The sequence below is a fragment of the Choloepus didactylus genome, chromosome 4, assembly GCF_015220235.1.
Source record: "Choloepus didactylus isolate mChoDid1 chromosome 4, mChoDid1.pri, whole genome shotgun sequence".
NCBI lineage: Eukaryota > Metazoa > Chordata > Mammalia > Pilosa > Megalonychidae > Choloepus > Choloepus didactylus.
This window is the reverse complement of record NC_051310.1, coordinates 17,146,468-17,164,716: the sequence shown is the minus strand read 5'-3', so window position 1 is coordinate 17,164,716 and position 18,249 is coordinate 17,146,468. Positions and strand designations below refer to the sequence as shown.

Below are 18,249 nucleotides of genomic sequence, written 5' to 3'. Positions count from 1 at the left end.
TCTATACTGGCTGTCCACACTGCCTCCCCATCCGTTCAGTCCTGTACCACCCACTGCAATCTGGTTTCTTTCCCGTGATGAAACCTCCAAGGCAAAAGACCCTAAAGCCAGCCATGCTCAGAGCCAGGTGATACTTTTCTTCCTTGATCTGATGGCATCCTCCTGGAGCCTTATGCAGCTGCACACTCTCCCGCACCTGGAGCCTCTCCCTCAGGATGGCTTTACTCTCTAGGTTTCTGCTTTACTTTGCTGGCCCGTTTTCCCCCAGTTTCTTCACAAATACCTTCTGTTTCACTCACTCCCTAAATGACCTCTGGGCTGCTGGATCCTACCCACTATTCTCTCCCTTTGCCCTCTCCCCTCTCCCCTGGTACCCTCAGCCACACATAAGCTGACGACTTCCAGTTCTCCCTCCTCTGTGCGGAGATCCTGACATCTGATCCTGAATGTTCACCTTCTCCTGGACCTCTGACGTGGATGTCCCACAGACTCCTCCTACTTAGCATTCTGAAGCCCAGCTCCTCATTTCTGTCTTCTAAGACTTGCCCCTTTTCTTGTATCCCTTATTTTCCTGAATGCCACCATTACTCAGCTGCTCATGCTGGAAAAAAAGAAATGTGTTGATTATTTTGGATTCCTTCTTCCCGTTGCACCTTTTGCATTCAGACATCATGTTCTGGTGGAGTCTGCCACTTCCAGTTTCTTAAATGCCTCCTTCCTCGTTTTGTCCCTGCCATGGGGCAGCCCTGTATTGCTTCTCACACAGCTATGACAAAGAGCCTCCAAGTGAGCTCCGTCTCCATTCCCATCCTGCACACGAATACTGTCAGGATAATCCGTTTGAGGCTGTCTGCACATGTCATCCTCCAACTCTCTGGTGCTCCCAGAGTGCTCCCATAAATTTCACACTCCTTTAGTTTAATCACACGACCTTCCTGATCAATCCATGGCCTACCTTTCTAGCCTCCTCTCCACCTTTACTCCAGGTGTGCCCACCTCTCGGATGCTGCCAGCACATGCCTCAGGGCAGGACATCACCTGCAGTGCCTTCTCCTCCCCTCCTGCTAGTGCTCATTCCAGCCCTCTGTCAAAACTCAGCTCAAAGAACACCTCTCCCAGGAAGCCTCCCAGGCCCTGCAGCCTGGTTAAATGCCTTCTTCTCCAGTGGCATATCTACCTGGTTCTATGATTATGTTTTTATTTGCCTCTTTCCCCCTGGCAGCTCATTGCCTGATACACAGTAGGTGCTCTATAAACGGTGCCCTATAAATTAACTGTATTTTTACAGAAACTTTTAGCTCACACTCACAAAACCAGATGTATGGTTAAGGTCCATTGTAACAAGTCTTCAGGGTGTATCCCATTTTTTAATAGAAGCATAATTTGGCTTTAATAATCAGACAGAAACCGCACCCCCAGTCAACTGGGGATGGAACAGCTGTTCCTTATTAATTCACTACCAAGCAACTGAGCAAAAGGAAACAGAAACGGACCCCTCCTCCCTGCTGCCTCTTCTCTCCCCAAGCCCTGGGAAACCGGGCCTTCGTGGAAGTAGCTACTTATGAATTCGTAGGTGATCAGACTCTCTGTTAACAGCTTGGCTTTCCCCAATGTTGAGCCTTGGAGAAAGTGCTTGTGGAGGGCAATGCAGGGCGGGCTGGGGCACATGTGTTTCAGAAGGGACAGTGGCTGAGGGTTGATTGCAGCTCACTGGATAAAACCCTCTTTCTGTGGTTGAGCCTCCGGGAAGCAAACCTTCATAATTCACAGAAGCCCTCATTGTACTTTTGTTTGTTATGATGAGATTTTACCTGCTGTACTTGGAATTTACTTGATTCAGAATCTGCTCTCTGGAATGGTAGAGATTCACTCTCCAGCTTCTGGTGATAAACTCGGTGTGTCAAGTAAGGCACCAGGCTTTCTGTCCAGCTGTGGGTTCCAAGGCTGGTGGAGCAGTCCCAGCCTAAGAGCCAGTGCTGTCAGGAGCCTCGTCCGTGTCACAGGGTAGGACCTCTGTGCGCAGGCTCCCACATGGCTGAGATGCCTGAGGGCTCAGATACCTGAGGGAGCGTGCAGTTCTGTGAGTGACAGGGTCCCAACGCAAACTGGCCAACACAAAAAGTGAATTTACTGGCTGAGAAGTCTAGAGGTAGATCCGTATTGAGGTATGACTGTTTCTAGAGTCAGGGATGAATCAAGACCCCCAGCTCTGCATACTTCTCTGCTGGCTTCCTTCTCAGACCAGCTGTCTCCATGGAGTGACAGAAACAGCCACAGGCAGCCTATGCTTGCATCGATTGTCCTTGGATCTAGCAATTGCAGAGGCAAGAAATACTTCTTTACCAGAAGCTATACAAAAATCACAGGATGACTCTGACTGTCTAGTTTGGGTCATGTGGCCACCCCAAACTAAGCAACAGAATCATGGGGATGGGGTATTTCAGTTCATCACCTGAGATAGTGATTGACAGCCACCAGGGAGGGGAGGGGTGGGCTTAAAAATGCCTGGGTGTGTATTCGTTTCCTGTGGCTGCTGTAACAAATCACCACAAACTTGATGTCTGAAAACAATAAAAATGTATTCTCTCACAGTTCTGGAGGCCAGAAGATCAAAATTAATGTGTCAGCAGAGTGATGCTGCCTCTGAAGGTTCTGGGGATGAATGCTTTCTTACCTCCTCCAGTTTCCAGTGGCTCCAAGGCCACCCTTGGTGTTCCTTAGCTTGTAACTGCATAGCTCCCATCTTCCTGTTGCCAGCCCCTCTGTGCTTCCCCTGATCTGTCTGTGTCTCTTGTCCTTAGATTTAGGGCCCACCTGGATAATCCAGAATGATCTAACCCATGATCTTTCGCTTAATTACATCCACAAAGACCCTTTCTCCAAAAAAGGTCACATTCACAAGTTCCGGAGGTTAGAACTTGACATACCCTTTTGGGGGCCTCAGTTCAATCCATTTCAGGGCAGAAAGAAAGTAGTAGATAAGCACTCTTCTCCATCCCGTGGCTGCCAGCTTCCTCCCACTCCTTTTTCCCATATAAACAATTTCAGAAATGTACCACGCCAATGTGGGACAGGCAGCTCACATGTAACTGAAAATGGCTGTTGCGCATTCTTCCTGGTCATGTCTGGATGTAGCTTCTAATTATCTGTCAGCTTATAGCTAATGATAAATTTAAACACCCCCAGCATTTAAGGTGGGGAAAAAAAATAGGCTACTTGAAGCAGAAGCCACTTGCATTTAGCAAAGGGGAGAAGAAGTAAGAGCATGCTATGGTCGCTCATCAAACTTTCTATCGAAGAGGGAGGCAAGGAGGCACTTCATATCCACTGAAGGATATGAGTTTCTCAGTCAGCCAGGGGTTCCTGGGGCTCTGGAAGACTCTCCTTTGTCCATTGACCTCCATGACTGGCATCTGAGAGGAGGATCCTCCGGAGTGTGTCCTTGAGCAGGCGACTGTTTGCAGACATAAGAACAGGGGCCTGCGCCAGAGTCAGTGGTTGAGCAATCTCGTGCTGTGGTTTGCCGGGCTGGGATGTCTCTAATAGAATGACTCTGAAAATCTTAAGACAATTGCCGGATGGTTAGTTTGCTGATAACTCCATGAGCTGGAAGCCCAGTCAATTCATGCTTAGGAATCTGGACCCTGTTCTTGCCATGTCCGTCTCCTAGCAGTCACCTCAGTGCTGCCTCCCCCAGCCTTCACGTAGACTGCCTCTGACCTGGGCACACAGGGCTGGGGGTACGAGGCAGGGCTAATCTGCCCACTTGCCCGCAGGCTGTTTCCCAGTGGACAGCTGTTTATGGTTCAGGCAGTGGGCATCTTGGCGAGGCAGGGGGGGCCAGGCAGGAGCTGCTAGCGTGGAGCCCAGGGAAGAAGCCTTCTTTGGGCTTTCCATATTTTCATTCTCCCAGCCTTTGCACCACCCTGGGGCAGGGAATTTGACTTTTGCAATCCTGAAAAATGGTTTTCTGGTTCTCAGCTCAGTTGAATTACTGGCCACAGGCAGAAAGGGGATCTCCTGGCTTTGTTTTTGCATTTCTCTGCTTTCAAAAGGTTAGCCAGACTGAAGGGTGTCTTTTTCTCATAGGATCACACTGAAGGCTGAGAAGTGGCCAATAATACCCCAGGAAATTGGCTTTTTTCCCCTGTCTGTTGGCTTCATTTTTAGGTTGATCTTCATGGAGCCCTAAGCTTACCGTGTATTTACATATAGTGATCCTGCCTCTTTCTTATTATTCCAGCAGCAGGCCCAGAGATGGCTCTGAATGGTCGGCTTGGGACCTGTGCCACCCCTCTATTAACCACTGAGTCCAGAGAGGAGGAAATGCCTCATTAGCTGGACTGTGTCACACACCCACCACTGAGATGGATAGGCATACCACATGAATGGCAAGGCCTCTGGGTTGGGGGAAAGGCAGTTAATTTCTGAAAAGAAAAAATAATAGACAAAAGTCAGTGTTCAGGGAACTAGACCACTGAAGAGGTTCTTGATTTGCATTCTTCTGGCCACCAGCCCGGCAGCCTGCCTAGCTTCTGCCAGCACCCCTTAGTAGATTTGACCCTCTTCTTGCATTCTTAGCTATCCCCTAGAAGCTTTTTATCTTTTCTTTTCGTTTGTTAAAAAAAAAATTGCAAAATATATCATACATGAATTAGAATAAAAAGCCATATGAACAGCCTAAAGAACAATAAAACAATCATGCCCCCATTGCTCAAGTTAAGAAATAAAACATTGTTGGTTTCTTAGAAGCCCATGCATGTGTGCTCCTCCCCACTCATGCAACTTTCTCTCTCCCAGAGGGAGAGTACAAAATTCTGTGTTAATCATCCCTTGCTTTTCTTTGTGGTTTTACTACCCGTACACAAATATACTTAAATCGCTAAACAGTGTATCATTTGGTTTTTCAGAGCACTGAAGCCTGTTGTTAAGAGTGTATGTAAGAATGTGATATATATTATTCTGTAATGTCTTTTATTCAACCTTATGTTTTTGAGATTTATTCATGTGGATGCAGGTAGTTGTAGTTCGTTTTCACGGCTGTATAGTATTCCATTGTATCATTATTCCACATTGTATGTATCCATTCTGTTCTTTAGATTATATACCTATGAGTCGAATTGCTGGGTTTAAAGGTAACTCACTTCTTTAACTCTATCAGATGATGCTAATTTTTTTCCCAAAGTGGTTATAACAATCTACACTCCCACCAGCAGTTGGTGAAAGTGTTTTGGTTGATCTTATGTTGCCAGCTTTAATTTTTGTCACCCATGGATGTGACCTGTGTCTCATTATGGTTCAAATTTGCATTTATTTGATTACTATTGAAGTAGAGAATCTTTTCATGTTTATGGGCCATCTGTTTTTTCCTCTACTGTGAAATGACTGTTTTTGTCTTTCCCTCAATTTTCAAATAGTGGTTGCTCTTTTTTCTTATTGATTCATAGGCGCTTTTTACATATGCTGGTTGATAATCCTGTGTCAACTTTATATGTTCAGATATCTATTCCCAGTTTGGGATTACCTTTGCATTTTATTTATGGTGACTTTTAAACACATGTTCTTAAATTTGATGTCAAATTTATCTTGTCTAAGAAACTTTTCCCAGCCTAAGGCCATGAAGATATTCTTTTCTATTATTTTCTAAAAGTTTCTAATTTTTCCTTTCATATTTAAGCATTCAATCTTTCATGTTTAAGTATGATCTAGGTACCTGGATCTACCTGGATTTGATTTTTGTGACCATTGTAAGATAAACTTCCAGTTTTACTTTTCCTTCCACTTATCTGCAATGTCTTCACTGTCAGAAATCAAGTTTCCATGTATAACTGGGTTTTATTTTCTTGAGCTCTGGAACTTTCTGTGTTGACCTGCAGTTTTTCCCTCAACCCATTGCAGGCCAATTCTTGAATAAATATTATGAAATTAATTAGAAAAATGAAATGAAAAAGACACAACATAAAGGACCCAGTTGTTTATTAGATTCAACAGACATAAACTTACTCTGTCAAGTTGTTACAAAAGTTTCAAAATGCTTACTCTCCTTTTCTATACTTACCATGGGCCCATAACAAACAGTTACAAGTGGCACCGGTCTACAGACAAGACTTTGAGTAATACTGCTCCACTAATCTGTTTGTCTATCTCTGCCTAATATCACTCTACCTGAATTCCTGTCGTTTTATAAGTCTTGTCTGTTGTTCTTCTTTAAAAGTGACTTGTCTAAATTTATTCCTAGATACTTGATTCTTTTACTTGTTATTGTAAGTGGAAGTGTTTTTTTTTAATTGATTTCCTCTTCAGATTTTCCATTACTAGCATATAGAAACATTACTGATTTTTGCACGTTGATCTTGTACCCCGCAACTATGCTGAATTCATTTATTAGCACTAGTATCTTTAATGTGGATTTTTCATATTTTCTGTGTATAGGATCATATCACCTGCACATAGGGAAAGTTTTACTTTTTCCTTTCCAATTTGGATACCTTTTATTTCTTTTTCTTGCCTAATTGCTCTGGCTAGAACTTCTAGTACAATGTTAAATAACAGTGATGGCAGTGGGCATCCTTGTTTTGTTCCAGATCTTAGAGGGAAAGCTTTCAGTCTTTCACTGTTGGATACGCTGTTATGTTAGCTTTGTGTTTTTTATAGATGCCCTTTATCATGTTGAGGAAGTTGCCTTCTATTCCTAGTTTTAAAAGTGTTTTTATCAAGAAGGGGTGCTGGATTTTGTCAAATGCTCTTCTGCATCAGTAGAGGTGATCATGTAGTTCTTTCCTCTGTGTTCTGTTAATGTGGTGTATTACAATTATCGATTTCCTTGTGTTGAACCACCTTTGCACACTTGGAATGAATCCCACATAATTTTTTTAATGTGCTATTGGATTCAGTTTGCTGGTATTTTGTTGAGGATTTTTGAATCTTTATTCATAAAGGCTATTGGCCTGTATTTCTTTTCTTGTACTATCTTTATCTGGCTTCGGTATTAGGGTGATGTTGGCCTCCTAGAATGAACTATGGAATATTTCTTCCTCTTCAGTTTTTGGAAGGGTTTGAGCAGCATTGGTATTAATTCTTCTTGGAATGTTTGGTAAAACTCACCAGTGAAGCCATCTGATCCTGGGTTTTTCTTTCTTAGGAAGTTTTTGATTACTGATTCAATCTCTTTACTAGTTATTGGTCTGTTGGGATCTTCTGTTTCTTCTTGAGTCAGTGTAGGTAGTTTGTGTTCCAGTTTGCTAATGCTGCTGTTATACAGATTACCAGAAATGGATTGACTTTTTTAAAGGGAATTTATTGTTTCAAATTCACAGTTCTACAACCATAAAAGTGTCCGAACCAAGGCATAAACATGAGTATACCTTCACTGGAGAAAGGCTGTTGGTGTCTGGAAAACCTCTGTTAGCTGGGAAGGCGCATGGCTGGCATCTGCTTGCTCCCAGAGTGCATTTCAAAATGTTGTTCTCCAAAATGTCTAAGCATCAGCCAATGTCAGGGTTCCACAACTCCAAGCGTGTCTGAGCTAAGCCAGCAATCGTCTCAGTCTGGCCAGAGTTTTTAAAGGACTGCAGTAAACTAATCAAGACCCAAGCTGAACGAGTGGGGCCACACCTCCACAGAACTAATCTAATCAAAATTATCACCTACAGTTGGGTGAGTCACTTCTCCCTGGAAACAAACTAATCCAAATATCCCACAAGATTGGATTAAAGATCTTGGTTTTTTTGTGGGACATAGTATATCCAAACCCGCACAATGTGTTTCTTGAAACTTGTCCATTTCATTGGGTTCTCTAATTTGTTGGTGTACAGTTGTTCATATTATCCTCTAATAACCCTTTTTATTTCTGTGGAGTTAGTAGTAATATCGGCCCTTCATTTCTGAGTTTAGTTATTTGCATCCTGTCTCTTTTTTACTTTGTCAGTCTAGCTACAGGTTTGTCAATTTTATTAATCTTTTCAGGGGAACAACTTTTGATTTTGTTGATCCTCTCTTGTTTTTTTATTCTCTGTTCATTTATCTCCACTCTAATCTTCGTTATTTCCTTCCTTCTGCTCACTTTAGGTTTAGTTTGCTCTTCTTTTTCTAGACCCTCCAGTTGTGAGGTTAGGGTTCTGATTTGATATCTTTTTTCTTTATAATATAAGCATTTAGAGCTATAAATTTCCCTCTCAGCACTCCCTTTGCTGCATCCTATAAGTTTTGGTATGTTGTATTTTCATTTTCATTTGCTTCAAGATATTTCCTAATTTCCCTTATGATTTCTTCTTTGACCCATTGGTTGTTTAAGAGTGTATTATTTAATTTCCACCTATTTGTGAATTTTCCAGTTCTCCCTATTGTTGATTCTAGCTTCATTCTATTGTAGTTAGGGAAGATGCAGCGTATGATTTCAGTATTTTTAACTGTATTGAGACTTGTTTTGTGACCTAACATATAGTCTATACTGGAGAATGACCTATGTGCGTGAAAGAAGAATGTGAGTTCTGCTGTTTGGTGAAGTGTTCTTTGTGTATCTGTTAGGACTCGGTTTATAGAGAATTTGTGTTTTAAAGGGACATGAATTTAAATTATATTGACTTTGGAGACCATGTACTGAGCAGTCAGCTTCTGCGTGGCCTAGATCTGGTAGTGTTCACAGCTTGCTGGGCAGAGACAGAAGGAAAAAGCCTTAGTTATAATCTAAACACAGTGAAATTGCAAGAAACAAAGCATTCAAGCAGCAAGTATATGTTTGGCGGGGAAGAGGCTGGAAACTTCTCCCCACCTGGTGGTCAGTGTTTTCTCAAACTTCTTTATCTTTCTTTAGCCCCTGGGTAGGGTTGGCCACCATCCATGGAGCAGGGGGTGAACACCTGTGATGGCCACCACTGGGCAGTACCCAGCATAGAAGAATAGTGGGGACAGAGAAAAGAGTAAAACTATGCAAGGTATTGTGCTGGTCATTTGACATAAAATAATCTTCCGACAATTCAGAGAGGTGTTGGGGTTATGTATTCATTTGAAAAATGACAAAATGGAGGCTCAAATACACACAGTATTTTGCCCAAGACCACCTATTTAATAATAAGAAGAGCGAGGAATCAAACCCATGTCTGTGGACCCCATAGTCCTTTCACTTCCCACCCAGCCATGTGTCATTGCAAGGGGCCACTGCCTCTGAGTTTGTTCCTCTGAATAGGTTCCCCTCTTCCAATCCAAACAGCTGCACTCACAGGCCTTGGCAAAAGGCCACTTGCCCTTGGGTCCAGAATAATGTAAATACAATGAACCATGTTTTAAAGCTGAGATTCCAGATGTCAAGCACTTAGCCCAGTGCCTGGTACTTTCTAAAGCACTCGGCAGACCTCCTGGCATTGTCAGCACCCCAGGCCAAGGTGTTCCTGGCTGCAGGAGGTTTCCTTGATCATTTAGTAATAAACACTTAACAAGTGACTACAGTGGATGGTATCAATAGGAAGAAAAAGTAAACCTGTGTTCAAGAAGTGCATAATCCAGCGGGGGAAATGAAACAATTTAATAGAAGAAAGAAATTTTAAAAGAAATAAACACCTATTAATAACCCACATATCACACAGGGCCCTGGTTTCTAGTCTTTACCCTGTCAACTACTAAACGTGTAGAATGTGGAGGAAAGGATTTCACACCTTTTGGGCCTCATTGTCCTCAACAAGTTTTATTTTTAGGGTTAGATGCAAAGGTGCTAATCTCAAGGAGTTTCATTTTTAGGGTTAGGTACAAAGGAACTAGATGTTAAAAGAGGAAACAGAATTAGGTGGACTTCCTTCAAGACCTTGCTTTTGAATTGAGCTTTGAATATGGAAAGGGCCCTGAAACTGCACAGAAGAAGCAGTGTTTCAGGTGCTTTTGTTCTTATGTTACAGAAAACCCAACTCAGATTGGTTTAAACAATAAATGGAATTTATTGACCCGCGTAACTAAGAAATCCAGAGATAGGTCAAGTTTTAGGTGCAGTTTGATCCAGGGGTTCATAATGGTATCTTGCCAATTCTGTTAGCTGGTGCTCTCTACGGGTCGGTTTTGCCTACAGGCTTTGCTCCTGATGGTAAGATGGCTGGGGCAGCCCCACGTCTCACGTCTATACCGCCTGCTGAACTTCTGCCCCTCATTCTTAGGCAGAGTCCCAGGACTCATGCTGATTGAACCACCTTGGGTCACGTGAACCAACCACTGCAACCAGGGGGATGAAGTCAGCTGATTGGCTTAGCTTGGGTCATATGTTCCACCCTTACAGCCTTGGAGAAGTGTCCAGTTCCTTGGCAGCACATGGAGCCCCAAATGGAAGTTGGGACCTGGGGGAGGGGAGGGTCAGCAGGGAGACAACCACAGTGTTCACAACAGGAAAATGGTTTTTATAAAATAGAAAAGTCAGGACTGAGGAAGCTGCATATTAGAAAGAGCCCGCAGATTTGTTTGGCTAGAGCTGGGTGTTCTTGAGAGTGAATTGTAAGAAATGGAGCATTGGAGAGGGAATGGGGGCACTGTAGGGAGTAGGCAGCCCTTGACAAGAGTGACCAACCCCCACCATTCCCCATCAAGCCCCCCTGGCTTTGGGCTCCGTGTGAGCCTGGGAATTATACTGTGACGTTTAGCAGCACCACCGGCAAATTCAGGAAATGGCCTGTTTCCTTCTATTATAAAAGCTAATCTTATAGTCATTAAATAGACTATTTTCTGCTTTAAAATGTTCAATGTGGAGATGGGAGGAGAAGGGAGCCCACAGTTACTGAGAGCCCACTACATGCCTGCCCTGGGCTAGAGGCTCCTCCTACCTCTTTTAACACTCTCGACCTCCCTCCAAGACAGGTGGCATCACTCCATTTCACAGTTAGGGAAGGAAAGGGAGGGTAAATAATTTGTCCAGAGTCACTGAGTTAAGAGCAGAGAGGAGACCTGAGCCCCCAGAGCTGCTCCGCTGCAACGCCCACAAGCAGGTACCCATGCTGGGATTTTCTCAAGTACGTAAGAATTCATTGTCCTGTGTGTCACCGCAGATGCCCGGGTCGTTGACCCTTCTGCATTGTGCCACCTGCTTAGAAGCATGAGCTGGTCCTTGCCTATATTTGTTATGCCCAAGGAGGTTGATAAATGCGGGAGCTGGGAGGAGGGGTCCACTATGGCGGGGGGCCCTGTTTACATCCGACCCTCAGGGATGGAGGGCGGAAGTCAGGCCACAGAGAACGCGGCAGGGCTGGCACCTGGCTGTCCCAACTGGCATCGCTGTCCTCCTCCCCACACCCTTGTCGCCAAGATTTCTTGAGTGCTTGCTATGTATCAGGCACTCTGCGCAGTGCTTTACCTATATATTCTCCTGGAATCATCACAAAGCTCCTTCGAGGCAGATATTATTATTACCCCTATGTTATAGACGAAAGACCAAGGAACAAGCATGAAAGCCAAGGTTGCAGAAGGGGTTTGTCCCTGTGAGCTGTGGATGCGTATCCCCATTTTACAGAGGAGTGAATATAAACCTCAGAGAGGTTGCCCAGTAATCTCACATGGCTAGCAAGTGGCTGAGTCAGGATTCGAAGTCAAGTTCTGTTGGACCAACCCAGAGCTAACCCAGACTAACTGGGTTAAGTGCTTTGCCCTGAAGAGTAATTGTTAACTTAAGGAAAACCTTCAGGGAAGTTATTTGGCCTGGTGGGTTCCTCCCTGTAGAGCATTTCCAGGAAAGCTAGTGATCCTCTCTGTCAGAATAAACTCCCGTTGTCTGTGCACAACTCCCCACTTCTTCCCCCTTCACCAAAACATCCTGTGTGAGGCCCAGAAACAAACCATGACAGGAGCCATGTCCTGTGTAGTTTCCCTCCAGGTGAATTGTATACCTGCAACAAGTCAACCGAGACTTTCCTAAAGACTGGGCCATACCACCCCCAAGATGATGCTAATGTGGATAGTTAACCTTTTTTTTTAAGGCCACGTGCAACAAAAACACAGGAAACTTGAGTGGAAAAGGTACATGTGAGCAGTCATAAGGTATAACAACAGCTGCGGGAAAGTGGATTGCCCCCCTTTTATGTTCTGTTTTTAGCCTGTGCTTTTCAGCGCAAGTAGGCGCCATGGTGATAGGTGCCATAGAAATAGATGGAGCACACAGTCCTGTGTGGTGCTGGGCTGTTCCCATGGAAATGCAGAAGGCATCGTGGAGCTGAGGGTTCTGCTGGCGCTCTGGCCGCTGTGGAGCCGAGAGGGCCACGCCCCAGGCCCACCAACCGTGCAGCCAGTGGGGAAGACGGCACTGTGGAAGGCCCTCGAAGCCTCTGTCTCGCTGTGACTGGCCTTGGACCACATTCACTCATCTGTAAAATGGGAATATGCATACACATCTCACAGGGACAAGCCCCTTCTGCATCCTCAGCTTTTTTGATTGTTCCTTGGTCTTTTTGTCTATAAAATAGGGTTAATAATAATATCTGCCTCGAAGGAGCTTGGTGTTGATTCCAGGAGAATATGTAAGTAAAGCAATGCACAGAGTGCCTGATACATAGCAAGCACGGTGACCTGATACATGTGTGCCTGATACATGGCACACCCTCCCTCCGAGGGGCACCCATGGGGATCCTTTCTCTGAGTCCTCCCAGGAGCTTGCTCAAGGAGTTCTGCCTTTGCCCGGCACGGCGATCACCCCTGAACTAACACCTCCAGCATTCCTGGCCCCACCTTTGGAGACACACGGTCCGAAGCCTGCCTGGGTGTGAAACTGCCACTGGTTTTATGCAGTGGGTTATAAAACACAGAAAAGGGCAGCATCCCAAACATCTGGTGCTCAGAAATAGTCATAAAACAGAATCTCAAAGGATCTAAGTCAGAGAACGGAGCAGTGTGGGGCATAATTTCACATCTGCAATTGTGGTTTTCAGTTTGTGAAACCTTGGGCAGCACAGACCTAGGCCCAGCCTCAGCTGTTTGTTGGGTACAGCTTTTAACGGACTAAAAGACTTTGAAACAGTTGAGCCATCTGAAAGCGCTTGCATAACCATATCTGTCTGGCTGTTGATGGATGCATGTTAATGAACCCAGTCGGAGCTTAGCTCATTTTTATTTGGATTTAGACCAATCGTGTGACTTCTAAAACATACAGCCTTTAAACCTAATGCACAAGAGAATTCAGTTTAAAAGATATGTGTTGTTTTATCTGTCCCATAATACCTGTTTCCACAGTGGGCCTCTGTTTTGCTTCCATATATTTATCCTGGCAGATGGGATACTTCTTCAGGGTAGGGCAAGTATAATTCTGGACAAAAGTGTGGTTCCGAGACCAATAATTCTAAGCATTGGCCAACTGAGAGTTAAGTTTACTCTCAAGTTAAAGAAACACACCCAAACACATATATACCCAACAGAGGAATAACATAAAAGGACTTGAGGATTTGCTCTTTCCTGCCACAGGCCTCATCCTGCTTCTTTGGTTTGGTTCTCTGCTCTCTCTTCCGCTCCGGTTTCCCCTCTTTGCACTGCCATGCCTTGCTCTGAAGAGACCCCCGCCATCTCCCCCAGCAAGCGCGCCCAGTCTACAGAGGAGGGAGGGGTGTGCATATCTGCTTGGCCCTGCTCTCGGAGCACTCCATGGCTGCAACCGAGGGGTCACCCAGGCTACAGGCTGTGACCTGTACAGTGCCTATAATTGTATAGGACCACCCATAAGGAAAGCCCTTGTGAAAACAGACATTCAGATAGCCCTTCCTTCTGGATGTTATGGAAGACTAGCTCCACATTCTGGCATAGCTGCAAAACACTTCATAGATGTCATAGAGGAAGACTATAGAGGAAGTGGTGGTGTGCTGTTTAATTTTGGCAAAGAAAAGTTTGAAGTGAAAAAGGGTGATCGAATTGCACAGCTGATTTGTGAATGCATTTTTTATCCAGAAATAGAGGAAGTTCAAGTTTTGGATGTCACTGAAAGGGGTTCAGGAAGTTTTGATTCCACTGAAAAAAATTAAAATTTATGCCAAGAATAGAAAACATACTTTTATCCCTTAAAACCACTTTTACTTAAAATGTTTTGGTGTTTGTGCTTCTGTAAACTTAATAGCCTTAACCTCTAAAAAAAAATGTAGTTTTCTTAAAATCAAGGAAACCTCTGGTGGGATCGCATAGTAACTTTCTTGTGTTTTTCTACTAATCGATTGTTGTACGTAAATCTGCTTTACTGCCCTAAAACAAGCAGTTTCTTTTTCAGTTCATTTTATGTATAAATGTATATCTGTTGGAAAGTGTGTATTATTTAATTCACTAAATGCTACCCCTTCAGCAACTTACTTTGCTTTAATTGCTTTATGAACCATAAACAATGTCTTTTATTCAGTAAACTCGAATTCTTTCAAAAATACACATTATTGCATAAACTGAACTAAAAGATAATAAAAAGGAGAGGTTAAAGTTTTTAAAAAAAAGGACTTAACAAGCAATACCACCATAAACCCATAAATACTTGCTTACATAGCCACAGATTATGAAAATCATAGAACTAGAAGACGCTCAAGAAACGTCTGCTTTGACATGTCTGACATTTTATAGATGAAGAAACTGAGGCCCAAAGAGTAGAAGGTCTTTGATGTTTAGTTCAGCGTATCTTCTGCATACACAGATGGTGGCTGTTTCCAGATCCCCACTAGGCTAACCCTTTCCCAGCCGTGGAGGGTCAGGGAGTCTCCAGCAACCCCAGCCAAGTGAGAGTGCTCATGGTGACCTTTAAATAGGCTTCTAGGTCACACCTTTGAGCTGTGTAGCTAAGGGTAGCTAGATGTCATTAAAGCAACTGCATGGTTTGCTTTTAGGACTTACCCATAGAACCATGGGACTCAGCATTTACTGTTAGTAGCAACATAAATTTAACCTACATCAGGATTCTATATATCATATTTTGTGGTTGTAGGAATTGGATCTGATAGAGCTATTGCAGAAGCTCAACACTGAAAGCAAACACATGTGCTCCAGTGTTACAGGCCAAGCAAACCATGAAACAGAAGGAATTGTCTTGCTTGTCCACAGCAGAGTCATAACTTGGGGTTTTGCCACTTGGTTGGGTTGCTTTATTTGGCTAAGTAACTAAAAGCAGATTCGTTTTGAAGAACAAGGCTCTCAAATATTCTGTAACTCTCTAGGAATGGAAAGTTTATATTCGTGTTGGGCAGACAGTTATTCCCAAATTTACCCAGAATCATAAAGTTAATATTTGGCCATGTGAAGCTTACAAACAAAAATCTTCCTTTCCAAAGATGAGCAACTTTCCATGGAATTGGAACAGCATCCCTGGGGGAAAGAATATTTGATATTCCATTCAAAAAACACGCTAACCATGGCATCACTTTTCACATCAGATGTGAAACTTAACATTTAATGTGAGTATATCTTCACAATCATCATTTCTTTTTCAAAGTTTATTTCTTATTTTTTTATTTTGAAATAATCAGAAAGTGACAGAAAAATTGCAAGTACAGTACAAAATACCCCTTTTTTTTTCTCAAGCTATTTGAGAGCAAGCTGTCCTGATGCCCCATCTTCCACTACTTTTGTATGTATTTCCTACATATAAGGACACTCTCCTGCCTAACCACAACACAACCCTCAAATTCAGGAAATTAACACAGATGCATTAGTACCATCAAATCCTCAGACTCCGTTCAAGTTTTGCTAGTTATCTCAGTAGCCTCTCTTGTAGCCAAGGATCCAGTGCAGGGTCATGCACTGCGCTCATTTCTGTTTAGTCTCCTTAGGTCTGAAACTGTTCCTCACTCCTTCCTTGACTTTCATGACCTTGACACTTGTGCAGATGACAGATGTTGTGGAATGTTCCTCAGTTAAGGTTTGTCTCATGTTTCCTCATGATCAGATTCAGGTTATGTATCTTTGGCAGGAATATCACAGCAGTGACGCCGCATTCATCTCACTGCACCCCTCCAGGGAGCTCAAAATTTTTGTTTATTCCTACCTAATGATGTTGACTTTGATCACTTGATTAAGGTGCTGTCCACCAGTCTTCTCCACTGTAAAGTTACTCTGTCTCATTGTAATCAGTAGGCATTTATGGGGAGGTACTTTGAATCTGTGCAAATAATCCCATTCCTCATCAATTTTTAATCCATTTATTTATGTCTTCTATCTGTATGGACTAAAGGATTCCTATCTTAGTTAATGAGTTATAATCTGTTGCCATTATTATTTATTATGAAGCTCAAATTTCCTCAGTTTGACCAGTGAGCGCCCCTTTGATCCGCATCCTTTCAATGTGCCCCCATCATTCTTTCAGCACAGTCTCACTTTCTGGCTCGTCTGATATTTTCCTTGCCCCAGACCTAGATTCAACCATTTCTCCAAAGAGTCTTGATTCATTTTAATGGAACATGGTATTCAGAATCCAAGATCTGGGCACTAGGTATGCTCATTACTATTGAAGTGTTGCTGCTCCCAGGCAGAACTAGGGAGTATGTTTCCTTGCATGTGTGTGTGTGTGCTCACACACACACACACACAACACACACTCCACACTTCTATTATTTTTATATCTCGTTCTATATATTTGAAAACACTAATCTTCGCTAGATATATCCAGTTCCAATCCAAAAACACAGGGTTTATTTTCATTTTCTTCCTTTCCATGGTTGTAACTCTCTTCTCCAACAATGAAGCACCTGGGTTCTCTTACCCTTAATATATTTGCTTATTAGGTCAGTCCCTGAATTAACCAATTTCCCATTTCCAGACACCTTTTTCCCCACACAGCTGCTCTGTTGACTCTCCTTGAACTCTGAGCAGGTCACGTCAGGCCAACACCCTGCCCCTCCCAACACACACACATACAGGTGAACTCCTCACCCTGATCGGGCTCTGACAGCTCAGTGCAGGCCACCCTCCAGGGCCCTCCTCGTCCGTCTTGGGCTCTATCACTCCCCGGCTCCCCACCCCCACTCCCACCATGAATTCCTACCTCACTTTGGCACACATATCTTCCGGAAGAAAAAGGAGAAGGGGCTCCCATTTGCTTTGATTGAAGATATTTGTTTTGTTAACCATCCTTTGCCTACTGGGAGCACTTGTCTCTGGCCAATTAAATGAAGAAATACTAATTGTGACTGCAGGCATTTCCCCAATCTTTTGTCTCCATTACTGTAATGACATTTTTCGTATGAAATGTTTATGCAGTTAGGATACCTTCTTCTTCGTTACAGCAACATTTATTTTGCAAATTGGTAGTTGTATTTAGGCTACCACCAGCAACTCTTTTGGCAAACATTTCGTAACTCCCACCACAAAAATTAATGAGTGGAGAGACAAGGTCTATACACCTACTTATTCTGTTCTTCCATTATCAAATCACAGGGCCCTGGGGAAGTGATCCAGAGGACAGCGACACAGACCAGAAATGGAGCTTTGTGGAACTGTGAATTCCTTATGCCTGTGAATAATGGGGTATTGTTTGAGTAGACTATGAACTTCAACAAAAGGGACTGTATCTTCTATTTATTTTTGTATCCCTAAAAGGTTGTTAATATAATCTTGTGTATGTACAAGATTCTCCTCCTGTGCTTGTCAGCTGACAGAGCTGGATGGCCTCATCGTGGTGGTGTGGAAGAAAGAACAAGGCTTACCAAGTCCAACACATGCTTATTGGTCTTTATCTTCCTTGACCTCCAGGACCACAGATCCCTCCCTGAAGCACTTGCTTCCCTGGGCGTCTGAACCTCCTGGTTTCTCTCCCACCTCCCTGGCTGCTCCATCTCAGTTTCCATTGTGCGCCACCTGTCCTGCCCTTCCCTTAAACAGTGAACATTTATCGGATCTCTTCCATGGGTCAGGCTCTCTCCTAGGTGCTGGAGATACAGCAATGAATAAAACAGATTTAAAAAAATAAAAAATTAAACAAAAGCCCTTCCCTTGCGGAAGTGCAAGGCAGAGAAAGCAAGGAAAAGCTTCTTCCTTGTGCATGTTCCTGCTCCTGGGGACAGCCTGGGCTGCTCCTCTATGGGCAGTGAACGTTACTGGCTCGTCTTGCAGGGCACTCAGTGGGGTAGGCAGCCTCTCCCTGTGCAAGGCTCTTTTCTGGGAGGGAGAATTTCTAGACACCTGCCCGTCTATCTGGCCTAGCCTCCCTGCTCATCTGCCAGCTCCCCACTTCCCACCCCACGCCCGCCTGCCCTGCAGTCCACCCCCCATCTGCAGCCAGAGGGATTGTTATAAAAGGGGAGTCTTGTCAAGTTGCTCCACTGCTGAAAATCTTCTGTG

At 43.7% G+C, this 18,249-nt stretch overlaps 1 protein-coding gene and 1 pseudogene across 1 annotated transcript in view; both read left to right on the top strand.

Moving 5' to 3' along the window:
• DGLUCY (D-glutamate cyclase) overlaps window positions 1-18,249 on the top strand; it is a 121,490-nt gene that overhangs the window by 56,459 nt on the left and 46,782 nt on the right.
• Window positions 12,611-14,007, top strand: LOC119531157 (annotated as a pseudogene).